We start from the raw sequence: 19,033 nt of genomic DNA, 5'->3' as shown, positions 1-19,033 counted from the left end.
ATATAGCCGGAGCAAGAGGGGGGAACGTGTCGCCGCCGGAGCATTCTGGACACGCAGCGAACGTCGGCAAGAAGCTCCAACGCGAGGGGGCAATGTGCTGCGTCGACTCAGGGACTTGCCCACGCTTGCGGACGCGCACAGGAGGCGGTTGGGGAAGCAGACAAGCACACGCGTGCACTGTGGCATTTTGGCCGCGACGCGCCCGTGCTTGCTGCGCCGGCTCCGGCGTCGGCGAGCGCCAGGGAGGGGTCAAGCTTGATGGGTCGAGGGTTGTGGCACGGTGCGGCAGTCGGGGGCGAGCGCTGGAACGAGCACACGCAAAACAGAGAGCAAGGCCCCAGCCAGAGCGCGTCGAGACGCTGCCAGGCGCCGTGTCCTCATGCGGTCACCATACTGGCATGGTCAAAACAACGGCCAGGAGCGGCCAAACCTTGTCTACGCGCTCGACCGTGCAGTGTTACGTCTAGGAGAGGTGATGGATCATACCCAGGCCGACCAGACGCGACTCTACCAAGCTGGCAAGTTTCTGGTCAGAAACTTGGTCGCCAAGTTTGGCCACCTTCTAGAAGGCCATTAGGGCTAATCTCCTGGGGTTTAGGGTTTCTTAGGAAGGTGTTTAAGCTCAAGAAAACTCAGGTCCAAAAGCTCAAGGAAAAATGCACTTGCTGTACAAAGTGCATTTCTGGTCCAGAAGTGAAAAGATTTTCTACAGCAAAAATATTACAAAAAGTGATGCAATATTTTTGCATGGGAAGATGTGTCAGGGTCCTAAGAATATTCATGGCTTATCTCAGATTTTTCTGAGCAATAAAAATTGAGGTTGCTTTGGAGCACAAGGTTCTGAAGTTAGTTTCAGAGAGGGAAATGAATATTTTTCTTTTAGGAAAAATATTCATTTGATTATTTTGGGAATTTGTTGGAAGAATAATGTAGATAGGTCGCTTGGGTGAAAGCCAAGGATATGCCCAAGTGACAAGTCCATATGAAGTGATTCAAAAACCAAGTCAAATCAGGGCAAAAACCACGATGAAAACCAAGTCCGGAAAAAGAGAGAAGACAAGTCCGGCAAAAGAGAGAAGACAAAAATCCAGGCTGTCACAAACCTCCCCCACTTAGAATGAATCTCGTCCTCGAGATTCGGTTGCTTGGGAAAACCATTCTGGGTATGTAGTCCTTAAAAATTCCTCTCTTTCCCAGGTTGCTTCTTCTTCGGTGTGATGCTCCCATTGAACCTTATAAAACCTTATCTCTTTGCTACGAGTGACCCTTTCTGTCTGATCCAATATTTTGATTGGCTTTTCCTCATACGTCAAGTCCTTAGCCAATTCTATCTCTGCCATATCAGTCCTTTCCTCCGGTGGCGAGATACATCTCCTTAGCTGTGAGATGTGAAACACGTCGTGCACTTCTGATAATTCTGGTGGCGATTCCAACTGGTAGGCAACTGTTCTGACTCTGGCCATGACGGAGAATGGACCGATATATCAGGGTGCCAATTTTCCTCGGGTCTGAAATCTCTTGACTCCTTTCATAGGAGTGACTCAGAGATACACGTGTTCTCCAGGTTCGAAACTGATCTATCGGTGTTTGGCATCATAGTAGCTCTTCTGTCGGGATTTGGCCAGTTGCAATCTGTCACGGATTTCCTTAACTTGCTTCTCTACTTCAAGCATTAAATCATTCCCAAAATTCAGCTATCTCCGGTTTGAGACCAATTCAATGGGGTGCGGCATTTCCGGCCGTACAGGGCTTCATAGGGTGACATCTTCAAGCTGGCCTGAAAACTGTTGTTGTAGGAAAACTCGGCGTAAGGCAGACAGTCTTTCCCACTTGGTTCCTTGGGCCAATGTACATGCCCGGAGCATATCCTCGAGTATTTGATTTACTCGCTCAGTTTGTCCATCTGTCTGAGGATGATAAGCCATGTTGTACTTCAGAGCGGTCCCCAAGGCTTGATGTAGTCGGGACCAAAATGCGGAGGTAAAAAGAGATCCCCTGTCGGAGGTGATAGTCTTGGGTACTCCATGTAGACTGACGATTCTTGATACATACAGCTGTGCAAGTTGATTTGCACGGTATGTGGTCCGGATAGGCAGGAAATGTGCCACCTTGGTTAAGGTGTCCACTATGACCCATATCGCGTCGTTTCCTTGATCAGACCTTGGTAGTCCGGTGATGAAATCCATGCAAATGTCGTCCCATTTCCATTGGGATACCGACAGAGGCTGGAGGAGTCCGGCGGGTTTTTGATGTTCCGCCTTCACCTTATTGCATGTGTCGCAACAGGCCACAAAATACGCGATGTCTTTCTTCATTCCATCCCACCAAAATATCTGACGAAGATCCTCATACATTTTGGTACCACCGGGGTGAATGGAATATGGTGCTTCATGTGCTTTCGCCAATATTTTCTTCTTCAGACTTTCTTGGTTGGGTACGCAAAGTCTTCCGCGGAACCTTAGCGAACCCGTTGATCCATAGAGAAATTCGGCGCTTGTCCTTGGTGCATCTTCTGAACATATATTTGTAACACCTTATCATCCGCTTGAGCACTGCGGATTTCTTCCCTCGAGAGTAGGGGCAACTTCCAATATGTTGGTAAGATGGGCGTCAGTGATCACCAAGTTTAGCTGCCTGATTTCTTCATAAAGCTCCGGAGGTAAGGAGTCCATTAGAGCATTAAGGTTGGCGGGTTTGCGGCTGAGGGCGTCCGCCACCACATTAGCTTTGCCCGGGTGATAATTTATTCCGAGGTCGTAGTCCTTAACCAACTCGAGCCATCTTCGTTGTCGAAGGTTCAAGTCGGGCTGAGTGAATATATACTTGAGGCTTTTATGGTCGGTGAATATCTGGCACTTCTTTCCAATCAGATAATGTCTCCAGATTTTTAAAGCGTGCACCACTGCGGCCAATTCCAAATCATGTGTAGGATAGTTTCCTTCATGTTGCCGCAGTTGGCGAGATGCATAGGCCACCACCTTGCCGTCTTGCATGAGTACACACCCCGGTCCTTTTCTGGAGGCGTCGCAGTAAACATCGAAACTGCGGTAGATGTCTGGAAGAGCTAATACGGGTGTCGATGTCAGCCGGGTTTTTAACTTGTTGAAGCTCCGTTCGCAGTCCTCGGTCCATACGAACTTCTTGTCCTTCTTGAGGAGCTCAGTCGTTGGCTTGGCGATCTTGGAAAATCCTTCGATAAAACGGCGATAATATCTGGCCAGTCCAAGGAAACTCTGGATTTCTGAGACGGTGGTGGGTGCGGACCAATCAAGTACATCTTTTACCTTGCTTGTGTCCATCGAGATTCCTTCTGCCGAGAGGATATGTCTGAGGAATCCCACTTGCTGGAGCCAAAACTCACATTTGCTGAATTTGGCATACAGTTGATGATCGCGAAGCCTTTGCAGAACTGCGCGAAGATGCTCCTTATGTTCATCCTTGCTCTTGGAGTAAATGAGGATGTCGTCAATGAACACCACTATGAACTTGTCGAAGAAATCCATAAACACCTTGTTCATCATATGCATAAAGAATGCAGGAGCGTTGGTGAGGCCGAAGGACATAATGGTGTATTCGTAAAGACCGTATCGAGTGGTGAACGCGGTCTTAGGAATGTCTTCCTTCTTTATCTTGAGTTGATGATATCCCGTCCTTAAATCAATCTTTGAGAACACTTGGTCTCCACTGAGTTGATCAAACAGATCCTCAATCCTTGGCAGTGGATACTTGTTTTTAATGGTGACGTCATTCAGCTATCGGTAATCTACGCATATTCGTAGACTGCCATCCTTTTTGTCCACGAAGATTGCTGGTGATCCCCATGGTGAAGAACTTGGACGAATGTATCCTTTTTGCAGCATCTCATCCAGTTGTTTCTTCAATTCCACCAATTCTGAGGAAGGCATCCGATAATATTTCTTATGTATCGGAGTGGTTCCAGGCACCAGGTCAATGGCAAACTCCAATTCTCGGTCTGGTGGCATGCCGGGAAATTCTTCAGGAAATACATCTAGATACTCACTGACCACTGGGATTAATTCCACCTCTTCTGCCACTGCTGCGAAAACTATATCTTTCGTGGGGATGCGCTTGCGGGCATAAAAACTGGTAGTGCGACCTTCCATATTTTTCAGGGTAACTTCTCGGGTCGCACAGCTGATGCAGACTTGGTATTGGGTTAACCAATTCATGCCCAGAATGACATCCAATTTGTTGGAATCGATGATTATCAATGATGTTGGAAACTTGATGCCCTTGATGTCAATCTCCAAATTTTGGCAGACGAGATTGCTTCTGAGTAGGGATCCCGAGGATTGTACCGGCATGTGTTTTCCCAAAATCGAGCAAGGAAAATTGTTTTGGGAAGCAAAACCCCGCGAAATAAAAGAGTGGGAAGCCCCAGAGTCAAATAAAATTATGGCGGGTATGTTGTTAACGAGAAACATACCAATGATGACTTCTGGGTCCTCTTGGGCTTCATCTGCGAAGATGTGATGAACTTGCCCTTGGATTATATCAGGGGCGGAATACTGCTCCATGTAGTTGACTTGTGGCTGATATGGAGCTACGTGCTTGGTGTTCTTGGGACACTGTCGAGCGTAGTGTCCGGTTTGACCACAGCTAAAGCACGAATTGTTGCGCTGACAATCATCTCGCACTGGGCTGGTCACGAATTCTTGACTTGTGTAGTAGTCTTATTGACATTCTGCTGCCAATTGGATTTGTACTCCACCTGAGTCTGTTGCCAAGTACGAGCCTTTTGCACTGGTTGCATATCCTTCTTGGGCTCGAATTTGCCTTGTGGTCATTAGCAGCTGGCTTGTTCTCGTGCAGGAGCTTGTGTTCTCTCTCGGCGATGAGGGCCTTGTTCACCAGCATCAGGAAGTCCGTGAAATCAAACATACTGAGAGTGCACCTGAGATGCTGATTTAGGCCTCCAAGGAACCGGTCGATCTTCCGCTCTTCTGTGGCCACATCATGGAGAGAATACCGGGCCAGATGGTTGAATTTGTTCAGGTACTCGGCGACGGTCATGCTGCCTTGAGTGAGAGCGAGAAATTCGCGTTGCTTGATCTTCATGACTCCGGTGGGAATATGATATTTGCGGAAATGCTCCTTGAATTTTGTCCAAGTAATTTCCTCGCCGGCAGGCCATATTGCTTTGGCATTATCCCACCATATAGCGACAGCTCCTTCGAGATAATGTGCTGCGAAAGGAACCTTGTCTCCTTCGTCTGTGCGAGCAATTTCTAGTTTTCTCTCAATAGTCCTTAGCCAGTTGTCGGCGTCCAAAGGATCTGTAGCATGGCTGAAACTGGGAGGCTTGGTTCGCTGAAAATCTGACAGCTTGGAATGATGGTCATTCTGGTTTCCATTCTGCCCAACCATAACTTGTACACTTTTCAGTATTTCCAGCAGATCGTTGCTCCTTCTTTCTTCAAACATTCGCAGGATTTTCTCGGTGGAAGGCGGTTGTGGCGGTGGAGGCGGAGGTGGCTGGTATGGCTCAGGGGAATGTCCTGCCTGTCTTGCGGAACGACTGACAGGGACATCCTCACCAGCTTGATTGCTGCTGCCTCCACGCGGCATCCTATTTTTTGTTTTCCCAATACATAGCAACCATGATGAGAAAATTCCAAAATGGGGGAAAACCAATGAAAAATCCCGAAAGAAAACAGCGAAGGAAAACCAAGTCGAATAAAAGAGTCCGACATAATTATACATAGTCCCAACATGAAAATAAACATCGCAATGGGTCTACTACCCTCGTACATGAAACTACGCATCATGACAAGTGCGATTACAGTCATACGTCATGCTCATGGCTACCACGATACTCTAACGGTCTACTGCTCAGATGGTGCTACTGCAGGCTCGTCTCCCGAGCCGGACCCAGATCCTGAACTGATAGTGGAGACCTCCGGGGGAAGAGAGGTGCGATGGCGCTGCCTTGAGGGCTCTCCCTCAGGGGCAGGTGGGGGATGGGATCTAAGCATAGGAGCGGCAGGGGTAGCGACAAGAGAAGACCATGCAGCAGGAGCGTTGCGAGGGTTCACCGTCAGAGGGTTAACGGTACCCTACGAGGTCGTCGGAGGAACGGAGGTGGGAGGAGCTGGAGCAGAAGTATAGATGACAGCTGGAAGAGGGTTCCTTATACGAGCAGCAGCGAGAGCGGCGGGAGCGCGTGAGAGCTCCCGAGCTAACTCGTAGTTAAGGAGGTAACTAGCGGTGATGTAGCGTGCAAGGTGGCTAGTGGGACGATCGCACGCTGGATTAATCAAAGGAAAGCGGATACGCCCATTCTCGTGCAGAGATGGGTAGTAGAAAAGTCCAGGGTGGGTGTGCATGCGAACCTCATTGTAGCGCAAGTCTACAAGAGCCTCAATAGCAGCAAACTGAACCGCCTGAGATGGCGTAGAAGCAAGACCACCCTTAGACGAACGAGTGTAAGCGCCGGATGGGAACTGTGGTGTAGAGTGACCTCAGCATAATACTCATACAATGCACCGGCCAGATGCTCGCGATACACCCAATACTCTGGATCAACACCCTCTGGATAGAGTCGCTGCCACAGGTTCTGAAGCAGGTGCGGCGATGTGCACGGAGCTGGCTCAAGATGGTACAAGATCGGTACTGGTGCCATCTACACTCACAAACCATACGGTTAGTAATAACAACAATTAAACATGCATGCAATGCAACAACCAATTTCTATGACTACCGGCACTCAAAAGAAGCTATCTACCGTTTTGCTAACGCACTACCGGTCTAGCGTGTCCTACAATCAGCGTGGCTCTGATACCAAGCGTTGTGGCACCCCGGCTCAGAGCAACCGGTTTACCCTGCATTGCCAGCCCAGAGATCAAGTCTTCTGGCAATACACAACAACATGGTACAGAAATAACCGCTTTATTGATACTAGCGGGATACATAGGTCTGATATTACATCGAGATGTGAGGCCAAGCGGCACACACGGTGCTGCTGGACAGTATGTACATTATTTAATGAACATGGCTGGGGCCTCGATCACACGAAACTACACAACATCGGAAGAACGACGTAGCGGGACTCCTTAGCACAGGGACACCGACGTGGACACGGCCTAGACACGAGGTGCGCTCCGATGCGAATCGACTTGCCTGAAAGCTGGCATAACACGCCAGGTCAGTACATGGAATGTACTTGCAAGCTCACAACAAACATAAGCACGATGACAGACAATATCATGATAATTAATCAAGTTAAATTAATGCAAGAAATACTGCAGATGCAATGCAGCCAAACAGTGCACCGAGTCACGCGGACTCGCTTACTAGATGGTTACCTCGTAACCAAACAGTGACCACACCGGGGTCACACCTGAAACCAAAAACCCATAAACACCTCTAGTGTTCATCGTTCGCCACGAAACAATGCATCACAACAATCACTTAGTTTGCAAGATTAATTATAATAGTTGATCCATAGTGTGACTTACTCCCGAGTCTTGCCCATAACCGAGGGCGCGGCTATCGATAGATTAAATACACTCTGCAGAGGTAGCGCACTTTACCCACACTACGGAGTACCTGGCCTCGCTTACCCATTCGGGTGGACCAAAATATTCCGACGAAACCCTCCCTTTGTCATGCACTCTCCCCGGCCACTCCGACCATCTCCCTCTCAGGGCTAGGTCTTGGGTGGCCCCGTGTCTACCAAAGACACCAACGGCCACCGTCGTGGCAAAACGGTCCCAAACGGGGACAAGGTTTTCGGAAATATGCCCTAAAGGCAATAATAAATTGGTTATTATTATATTTCCTTGTTCATGATAATCGTTTATTATCCATGCTAGAATTGTATTGATAGGAAACTCAGATACATGTGTGGATATATAGACAACACCATGTCCCTAGTAAGCCTCTAGTTGACTAGCTCGTTGATCAATAGATGGTTACGGTTTCCTGACCATGGACATTGGATGTCGTTGATAACGGGATCACATCATTAGGAGAATGATGTGATGGACAAGACCCAATCCTAAGCCTAGCACAAGATCGTGTAGTTCATTTGCTAAGAGCTTTTCTAATGTCAAGTATCATTTCCTTAGACCATGAGATTGTGCAACTCCCGGATACCGTAGGAATGCTTTGGGTGTACCAAACGTCACAACGTAACTGGGTGGCTATAAAGGTGCACTACAGGTATCTCCGAAAGTGTCTGTTGGGTTGGCACGAATCGAGACTGGGATTTGTCATTCCGTGTAAACGGAGAGGTGTCTCTGGGCCCACTCGGTAGGACATCATCATAATGTGCACAATGTGACCAAGGAGTTGATCACGGGATGATGTGTTACAGAACGAGTAAAGAGACTTGCCGGTAACGAGATTGAACAAGGTATCGGGATACCGACGATCGAATCTCGGGCAAGTAACATACCGATAGACAAAGGGAATTGTATACGGGATTGATTGAATCCTCGACATCGTGGTTCATTCGATGAGATCATCGTGGAACATGTGGGAGCCAACATGGGTATCCAGATCCCGCTGTTGGTTATTGACCGGAGAGGCGTCTCGGTCATGTCTGCATGTCTCCCGAACCCGTAGGGTCTACACACTTAAGGTTCGGTGACGCTAGGGTTGTAGAGATATTAGTATGCGGAAACCCGAAAGTTGTTCGGAGTCCCGGATGAGATCCCGGACGTCACGAGGAGTTCCGGAATGGTCCGGAGATGAAGAATTATATACAGGAAGTCAAGTTTCGGCCACCGGGAAAGTTTCGGGGGTCATCGGTATTGTACCGGGACCACCGGAAGGGTCCCGGGGGTCCACCGGGTGGGGCCACCTATCCCGGAGGGCCCCATGGGATGAAGTGGGAAGGGAACCAGCCCCTAGTGGGCTGGGGCACCCCCCATGGGCCTCCCCCTGCGCCTAGGGTTGGAAACCCTAGGGGTGGGGGGGCGCCCCACCTGACTTGGGGGGCAAGTTTCCCCCTGGCCGCCGCCCCCCCTCCTTATAGATGGGATCCAGGGCCGGCGCCCCCCCCCCAGGGGGCCTATATATAGTGGGGGGGAGGGAGGGCAGCAGCACCATAGCCCCCGGCGCCTCCCTCTCCCCCTGCAACACCTCTCCCTCTCGCAGAGGCTTGGCGAAGCCCTGCCGAGATCCCCGCTACTTCCACCACCACGCCGTCGTGCTGCTGGATCTCCATCAACCTCTCCTTCCCCCTTGCTGGATCAAGAAGGAGGAGACGTCGCTGCTCCGTACGTGTGTTGAACGCGGAGGTGCCGTCCGTTCGGCACTCGGTCATCGGTGATTTGGATCACGACGAGTACGACTCCATCAACCCCGTTCACTTGAACGCTTCCGCTCGCGATCTACAAGGGTATGTAGATGCACTCCTTTCCCCTCGTTTCTAGTATACTTCATAGATGGATCTTGGTGATGCGTAGGAAATTTTAAAATTCTGCTACGATCCCCAACAGTGGCATCATGAGCCAGGCCTATGCGTAGTTACTATGCACGAGTAGAACACAAAGCAGTTATGGGCGTAGATGTTGCCAATTCTTCTTGCCGCTACTAGTCTTATCTTGTTTCGGCGGTATTGTGGGATGAAGCGGCCCGGACCGACCTTACACGTACGCTTACGTGAGACAGGTTCCACCGACTGACATGCACTAGTTGCATAAGGTGGCTAGCGGGTGTCTGTCTCTCCCACTTTAGTCAGAACGGATTCGATGAAAAGGGTCCTTATGAAGGGTAAATAGAAATTGGCATATCACGTTGTGGTTTTACGTAGGTAAGAAACGTTCTTGCTAGAAACCTATACAAGCCACGTAAAAACTTGCAACAACAATTAGAGGACGTCTAACTTGTTTTTGCAGCATGTGCCTTGTGATGTGATATGGCCAGAAGATGTGATGAATGATATATGTGATGTATGAGATTGATCATATTCTTGTAATAGGAATCACGACTTGCATGTCGATGAGTATGACAACCGGCAGGAGCCATAGGAGTTGTCTTTATTTTTTGTATGACCTCCGTGTCATTGAAGAACGCCATGTAAATTACTTTACTTTATTGCTAAACGCGTTAGCCATAGAAGTAGAAGTAATCGTTGGCGTGACAACTTCATGAAGACACAATAATGGAGATCATGATGATGGAGATCATGGTGTCATGCCGGTGACGAAGATGATCATGACGCCCCGAAGATGGAGATCAAAGGAGCAGAATGATATTGGCCATATCATGTCACTATTTGATTGCATGTGATCTTTATCATGTTTTGCAACTTATTTGCTTAGAACGACGGTAGTAAGTAAGATGATCCCTTATAATAATTTCAAGAAAGTGTTCCCCCTAACTGTGCACCGTTGTGAAGGTTCGTTGTTTCAAAGCACCACGTGATGATCGGGTGTGATAGATTCTAACGTTCGAATACAATGGGTGTTGACGAGCCTAGCATGTACAGACATGGCCTCGGAACACATGCGAAACACTTAGGTTGACTTGACGAGCCTAGCATGTACAGACATGGCCTCGGAACACAAGAGATCGAAAGGTCGAACATGAGTCGTATAGTAGATGCGATCAACATGGAAATGTTCACCGATGATGACTAGTCCGTCTCACGTGATGATCGGACACGGCCTAGTTTGACTCGGATCATGTATCACTTAGATGACTAGAGGGATGTCTATCTGAGTGGGAGTTCATTAATCAGATGAACTCAATTATCATGAACATAGTCAAAAGGTCTTTGCAAATTATGTCATAGCTTACGCTTTAGTTCTACTGTTTAAGATATGTTCCTAGAGAAAATTTAGTTGAAAGTTAATAGTAGCAATTATGCTGACTGGGTGCGTAAACTGAGGATTGTCCTCATTGCTGCACAGAAGGCTTATGTCCTTAATGCACCGCTCAGTGTGCTGAACCTCAGCGTCGTCTGTAGATGTTGCGGAACATCTGACATACACGTTTTGATGACTACATGATAGTTCAGTGCGTAATGCTAACGGTTTAGAATTGTGGCGAAAAGACGGTTTTGAAACGTCGCAGAACATATGAGATGTTCCGAAGACTGAAATTGGGATTTCAGACTAGTGCCCACGTCAAGAGGTATGAGACCTCTGACAAGTTTCTTAAGCCTGCAAACTAAGGGAGAAAAGCTCAATCGTTGAGCATGTGCTTAGATTGTCTGAGTACTGCAATCGCTTGAATCGAGTGGGAGTTAATCTTCCAGATGAGATAGTGATGGTTCTCCATAGTCACTGCCACCAAGCTATTAGAGCTTCGTGATGAACTATAACATATCAGGGATAGATGATGATTCTTGAGCTATTCGCGATGTTTGACACCGTGAAAGTAGAAATCAAATAGGAGCATCAATTGTTGATGGTTGGTGAAACCACTAGTTTCTAGAAGGGCAACGGCAAAAGGGATACTTCATGAAACAACAAATCATTTGCTGCTCTAGTGAAGAATCCCAAGGTTGAACCCAAACCCGAGACTAAGTGCTTCTGTAATGAGGGGAACGGTCACTGAAGCAGAACTACCCTAGATACTTGGTAGATGAGAAGGCAGGCAAGGACGACAGAAGTATATTGGATATACATTATATGAATGTGTACTTTACTAGTACTCCTAGCAGCACCAGGGTATTAGATACCGGTTCGGTTGCTAAGTGTTAGTAACTCGAAATAAAAGCTGCGGAATCAACGGAGACTAGCTAAAGGTGAGATGACGATATGTGTTGGAAGTGTTTCCAAGGATGATGTGATCAAGCATCGCATGCTCCCTCTACCATCGAGATTTGGTGTTTGCGTTGAGCATGATTGGATTATGTTTATCGCAATACAGTTATTCATTTAAGGAGAATAATGGTTACTCTGTTTATTTGAATAATACCTTCAATGGTCTTGCACCTAAAATGAATCTCGATCGCAGTGATACACATGTTCGTGCCAAAAGATATAAAATAGTAATGATAGTACCACATACTTGTGGCACTGCCATTTGAGTCATATTGGTATAGAACGCATGAAGAAGCTCCATATAGATGGATCTTTGGACTCACTCGTTTTTGAAAAGATTGAGACATGCGAACCATGTCTATTGGTATATATGCATGAAGAAACTCCATGCAGATGGATCGTTTGGACTCACTTGATTTTGAATCACTTGAGACATGCAAATCATACCACATGGGCAAGATGACTGAAAGGCCTCGTTTTCAGTAAGATGGAACAAGAGAGCAACTTGTTGGAAGTAATACATTCGATGTGTGCAGTCCAATGAGTGCTGAGGCATGCAGTGGATATCGATATGTTCTTACTTCACAGATGATTTGAGTAGATGCTGAGAATATTTACTTGATGAAACACAAGTCTGAATTATTGAAAGGTTCAAGTAATTTCAGAGTGAAGTTGAAGATCGTCGTGACAAGAGGATAAAATGTCTATGATATGATCATAGAGATATCCGAGTTACGAGTTTGGCACACAATTAAGACATTGTGGAAAGTGTTTCACAATAAATACCGCCTGGAACACCACAGTGTGATGGTGTGTCCGAACATCATAACTGCACCCTATTGGATATGGTGCATACCATGATGTCTCTTATCGAATTACCACTATCGTTTATGGGTTAGGCATTAGAGACAATCGCATTCACTTTAAATAGGGCACCACGCAATTCCGTTGAGACGACACCGTTTAGAGAAACCTAAGTTGTCGTTTCTTAAAAGTTTGGGGCTGCGAAGCTTATGTGAAAAAGTTTCAGGCTGATAAGCTCGAACCCAAAGCGGATAAATGCATCTTCATAGAATACCCAAAACAGTTGGGTATACCTCCTATTTTAGATCCGGAAGCAAGGTGATTGTTTCTAGAAACAGGTCCTTTCTCGAGGAAAAGTTTCTCTCGAAAGAATTGAGTGGGAGGATGGTGGAGACTTGATGAGGTTATTGAACCGTCACTTCAACTAGTGTGTAGCAGGGCACAGGAAGTTGTTCCTATGGCACCTACACCAATTGAAGTGGAAGCTTATGATAGTGATCATGAAACTTTGGATCAAGTCACTACCAAACCTCGTAGGTCGACAAGGATATGTACCGCTCCTGAGTGGTACGGTAATCCTGTCTTGGAAGTCATGTTGCTAAACAACAATGAACCTACGAGCTGTGGAGAAGCGATGGTGGGCCCGGATTCTGACAAATGGCTCGAGGCCATGAAATCCGAGATAGAATCCATGTATCAGAACAAAGCATGGACTTTGGTGAACTTGCCCGATGATCGGCAAGCCATTGAGATAAATGGATCTTTAAGAAGAAGACAGACGTGGACGGTAATGTTACCTTCTATGAAGCTCGACTTGTGGCAAAGAGTATTTTCACAAGTTCAAGGAGTTGACTATGATGAGATTTTCTCATCCGTAGCGATGCTTAAGTCCGTCAGAATCATGTTAGCATTAGCTGCATTTATGAAATCTGGCAGATGGATGTCAAAACAAGTTTCCTTACCAGTTTTCGTAAGGAAAGGTTGTATGTGATACAATCAGAAAGGTTTTGTCGATCCTAAGGATGCTAAAAGGTATGCTAGCTCCAGCGATCCTTCCATGGACTAGAGCAAGCATCTCGGAGTCAGAATATACGCTTTGATGGAGTGATCAAAGTTTTTGGGTTTATACAAAGTTTGTTAGAAACTTGTATTTACAATAAAGTGAGTGGGAGCGCTACAACATTTCTGATAAGTATATGTGAATAACATATTGTTGATCCGAAATGATTTAGAATTTCTGGAAAGCATAAAGGGTTGTTTGAAAGGAGTTTTCAAAGGAAGACCTGGATAAAGCTGCTTACATATTGGGCATCAAGATCTATAGAGATAGATCAAGACGCCTGATGATACTTTCAAAGAACGCACACCTTGACATGATTTTGAAAGAGTTCAAAATAGATCAGCAAGGAAGGAGTTCTTGGCTGTGTTACAAGGTGTGAGTATTGAGTAAGACTCAAGACCTGACCACAGCAGAAGAGAGAGAAAGGACGAAGGTCGTCCCCTATGCTTTAGACGTAGGCTCTACAGTATGCTATGCTGTGTACCGCACTTGAAGTGTGCCTTGCCATGAGTTGGTCAAGGGGTACAATAGTGATCCGGGAATGGATCACATGACAGCGGTCGAACTTATCCTTAGTATCTAGTGGACTAAGGAATTTTCTCGATTATGGAGGTGAAAAGGAGTTCGTCGTAAAGGGTTACGTCGATGCGAACTTTGACACTAATCCGGATGACTCTGAGTAGTAAACCGGATTCGTATAGTAGAGCATTTATTTGAAATGGCCCCAAGTAGCGCGTGGTAGCATCCACAAGATGACATAGATATTCGTAAAGCACACACGGATCTGAAAGGTTCAGACCCGTTGACTAATAACCTCTCTCACAAGCATAACATGATCTAACCAGAACTCATTGAGTGTTAATCACATAGTGATGTGAACTAGATTGTTGACTCTAGTAAACTCTTTGGATGTTGGTCACATGGTGATGTGACCTGTGAGTGTTAATCACATGGTGATGTGAACTAGATTATTGACTCTAGTGCAAGTGGGAGACTGTTGGAAATATGCCCTAGAGGCAATAATAAATTGGTTATTATTATATTTCCTTGTTCATGATAATCGTTTATTATCCATGCTAGAATTGTATTGATAGGAAACTCAGATACATGTGTGGATATATAGACAACACCATGTCCCTAGTAAGCCTCTAGTTGACTAGCTCGTTGATCAATAGATGGTTACGGTTTCCTGACCATGGACATTGGATGTCGTTGATAACGGGATCACATCATTAGGAGAATGATGTGATGGACAAGACCCAATCCTAAGCCTAGCACAAGATCGTGTAGTTCATTTGCTAAGAGCTTTTCTAATGTCAAGTATCATTTCCTTAGACCATGAGATTGTGCAACTCCCGGATACCGTAGGAATGCTTTGGGTGTACCAAACGTCACAACGTAACTGGGTGGCTATAAAGGTGCACTACAGGTATCTCCGAAAGTGTCTGTTGGGTTGGCACGAATCGAGACTGGGATTTGTCATTCCGTGTAAACGGAGAGGTGTCTCTGGGCCCACTCGGTAGGACATCATCATAATGTGCACAATGTGACCAAGGAGTTGATCACGGGATGATGTGTTACAGAACGAGTAAAGAGACTTGCCGGTAACGAGATTGAACAAGGTATCGGGATACCGACGATCGAATCTCGGGCAAGTAACATACCGATAGACAAAGGGAATTGTATACGGGATTGATTGAATCCTCGACATCGTGGTTCATTCGATGAGATCATCGTGGAACATGTGGGAGCCAACATGGGTATCCAGATCCCGCTGTTGGTTATTGACCGGAGAGGCGTCTCGGTCATGTCTGCATGTCTCCCGAACCCGTAGGGTCTACACACTTAAGGTTCGGTGACGCTAGGGTTGTAGAGATATTAGTATGCGGAAACCCGAAAGTTGTTCGGAGTCCCGGATGAGATCCCGGACGTCACGAGGAGTTCCGGAATGGTCCGGAGATGAAGAATTATATACAGGAAGTCAAGTTTCGGCCACCGGGAAAGTTTCGGGGGTCATCGGTATTGTACCGGGACCACCGGAAGGGTCCCGGGGGTCCACCGGGTGGGGCCACCTATCCCGGAGGGCCCCATGGGATGAAGTGGGAAGGGAACCAGCCCCTAGTGGGCTGGGGCACCCCCCATGGGCCTCCCCCTGCGCCTAGGGTTGGAAACCCTAGGGGTGGGGGGGCGCCCCACCTGACTTGGGGGGCAAGTTTCCCCCTGGCCGCCGCCCCCCCTCCTTATAGATGGGATCCAGGGCCGGCGCCCCCCCCAGGGGGCCTATATATAGTGGGGGGGAGGGAGGGCAGTAGCACCACAGCCCCTGGCGCCTCCCTCTCCCCCTGCAACACCTCTCCCTCTCGCAGAGGCTTGGCGAAGCCCTGCCGAGATCCCCGCTACTTCCACCACCACGCCGTCGTGCTGCTGGATCTCCATAAACCTCTCCTTCCCCCTTGCTGGATCAAGAAGGAGGAGACGTCGCTGCTCCGTACGTGTGTTGAACGCGGAGGTGCCGTTCGTTCGGCACTCGGTCATCGGTGATTTGGATCACGACGAGTACGACTCCATCAACCCCGTTCACTTGAACGCTTCCGCTCGCGATCTACAAGGGTATGTAGATGCACTCCTTTCCCCTCGTTGCTAGTATACTCCATAGATGGATCTTGGTGATGCGTAGGAAATTTTAAAATTCTGCTACGATCCCCAACACAAGGTACCATAAAAACAAAAACGAGCACACAAGGTTATGTCTGCCTACCGGGCCAGGGTATGCACGCCCATAACCTTCCCTCGCGGGAGGCACCGGTGAGAGCCACAACAAAGGACCGAATCAAGACCTTCCCATTAGGTAAATGTGGTCGCACTGAATTAAAAACCCGATTCAGTGGCACCATGATGTGATTAACATCATATTCAAGTTGAAACTTATTCAGATTTAACTTTGATAAAAACTTTTTATTACTAACATGGCATAATACCGGAAATCACGTAACTACTCGACATGCAAAGCAAACAACTCATGTTCATGGATCAAACTTAACCACACAACTATCTCGCAACACTAAGGATCAACCTTTCTGATTATACCTCATTTTTACCAGCAAGCAACATTTTTATTAGTTCTTTATTTAAATGAAAGTATCACTAAGTGAAAATTTCTACCATTAATTTCCATAGCAATATGCATAGTGCAAAAATCTTACCCTACTTAACCAAACAAGTTCATTGCATGCAACCAATACCTAAAACAAGCATTTCTAACAGAATTAAGTAACTAACAGTCTACCGAAATTATTTACCAAATTTTAAATGCAAATAAGAACTCATATTCAAGTAGAAAATCATAGATATTGAAATAATACCATCCAAATGCTAGTGTGGCTTGCCTTAGTGTAGAGGAGGATCACACCCCTCTTGGGTTGCTTCAAGACAAGCTTCTCCTTCTGAAAAATAATTGAAAACTACAAAAATAAATGTCAAAAAACATTCTGAAAATCACCAGAAGTTTTAGACAGCAAGGAAAAATCTACCTTTTGGTGTGCTGTTAGAGCTTTCTGAAACAAAGACAATGCAAAAAGAATCAACTCATTTGGACTTATGGTTTAGAAATGGTGGCTGGTCAAAGTTTAGTCAAATTTCTGAATTAAAATTTGAATAAACAGAAAATCCTGGGGGGGGTGACGTCGAAGACGTAAAACGGGAGTGCGCCTCCACTCGTACCGCTTCGGGCGCGAGTGGTGAGGCTGACACTGGGCCCCGCCCGTAAGGAGAGGGGGAGGGGGATCGAGATCAGAGGAGGGGCGGCGTTTCGCAGGAGCTCATGCCGGCGACGAGGGGGTTTGGGGCTAGGCTAGAGGGATAGATTGGAAGCGGGGCTCGCGGCGCACCTGCCCGTACCCGTGGCTTGGTGAGAGGTGGACGGAGCAGCTCGGGGTTGAGCTCGCAATCTTCGGTGGCGGACGGGGTTCGCAAGAGCGGTTGAAGACGACGGCCAGAGGCAGCTCCGAGGGCTTGGCGGCCTCCAAGCAGCACCAATGGACCACCAAGGCCCTGCCCAAGCAGTTGCCTGAGCTCGAGAGGCCCTGGAGAGCGGCAGCTGGCCTGCGGGGATCGCCGGAGTCCTCGCGTCGGGTGACGGCCAGAGGCCTGCCCGACCGAACTGCGGCCGTTCTAGGTGTTCGTGGTGGTTGTGTGGAGTAGTGCGTGGCCAGGATTCGAGTCGAGGTGGCTTTATATAGCCGGAGCAAGTGGGGGGGAACGTGTCGCCGCCGGAGCATTCTGGACACGCGGCGAACGTCGGCGAGAAGCTCCAACGCGAGGGGGCAATGTGCTGCATCGACTCAGGGACTTGCCCACGCTTGCGGACGCGCACAGGAGGCGGTTGGGGAAGCAGACAAGCACACGCGCGCACTGTGGCATTTTGGCCGCGACGCGCCCGTGCTTGCTGCGCCGGCTCCGGCGTCGGCGAGCGCCAGGGAGGGGTCAAGCTTGATGGGTCGAGGGTTGTGGCACGGTGCGGCAGTCGGGGGCGAGCGCTGGAACGAGCACGCGCGAAACAGAGAGCAAGGCCCCAGCCAGAGCGAGTCGAGACGCTGCCAGGCGCCGTGTCCTCGCGCGGTCACCAAGCTGGCATGGTCAAAACAACGGCCAGGAGCGGCCAAACCTTGTCTATGCGCTCGACCGTGCAGTGTTACGTCTAGGAGAGGTGATGGAGCATACCCAGGCCGACCAGACGCGACTCTACCATGCTGGCAAGTTTCTGGTCAGAAACTTGGTCGCCAAGTTTGGCCACCTTCTAGAAGGCCATTAGGGCTAATCTCCTAGGGTTTAGGGTTTCTTAGGAAGGTGTTTAAGCTCAAGAAAACTCAGGGCCAAAAGCTCAAGGAAAAATGCACTTGCTGTACAAAGTGCATTTTTGGTCCAAAAGTGAAAAGATTTTCTACAGCAAAAATATTACAAAAAGTGATGCAATTTTTTTGCATGGGAAGATGTGTTAGGGTCCTAAGAATATTCATGAATTATCTTAGATATTTCTGAGCAATAAAAATTGAGGTTGCTTTGGAGCACAAGGTTCTGAAGTGAGTTTCAGAGAGGGAAATGAATATTTTTCTTTTAGGAAAAATATTCATTTGATTATTTTGGGAATTTGTTGGAAGAATAATGCATATAGGTCATTTGGGTGAAATCCAAGGATATGCCCAAGTGACAAGTCCATATGAAGTGATTCAAAAACCAAGTCAAATCAGGGCAAAAACCACGGTGAAAACCAAGTCCGGAAAAAGAGAGAAGACAAGTCCGGCAAAAGAGAGAAGACAAAAATCCAGGCTGTCACACCAATCCTTTTTGTAGCAAAGGACAAGCCTGGACAATTTCTTAGATGAAGGAAAACGCTCCCGAGGACACATGGGAATTATCGTCAAGCTAGTTT

The sequence above is a fragment of the Aegilops tauschii genome, chromosome 2, assembly GCF_002575655.3.
Source record: "Aegilops tauschii subsp. strangulata cultivar AL8/78 chromosome 2, Aet v6.0, whole genome shotgun sequence".
Classification (NCBI taxonomy): Eukaryota; Viridiplantae; Streptophyta; class Magnoliopsida; order Poales; family Poaceae; genus Aegilops; species Aegilops tauschii.
This window is presented reverse-complemented; position numbering follows the sequence as displayed.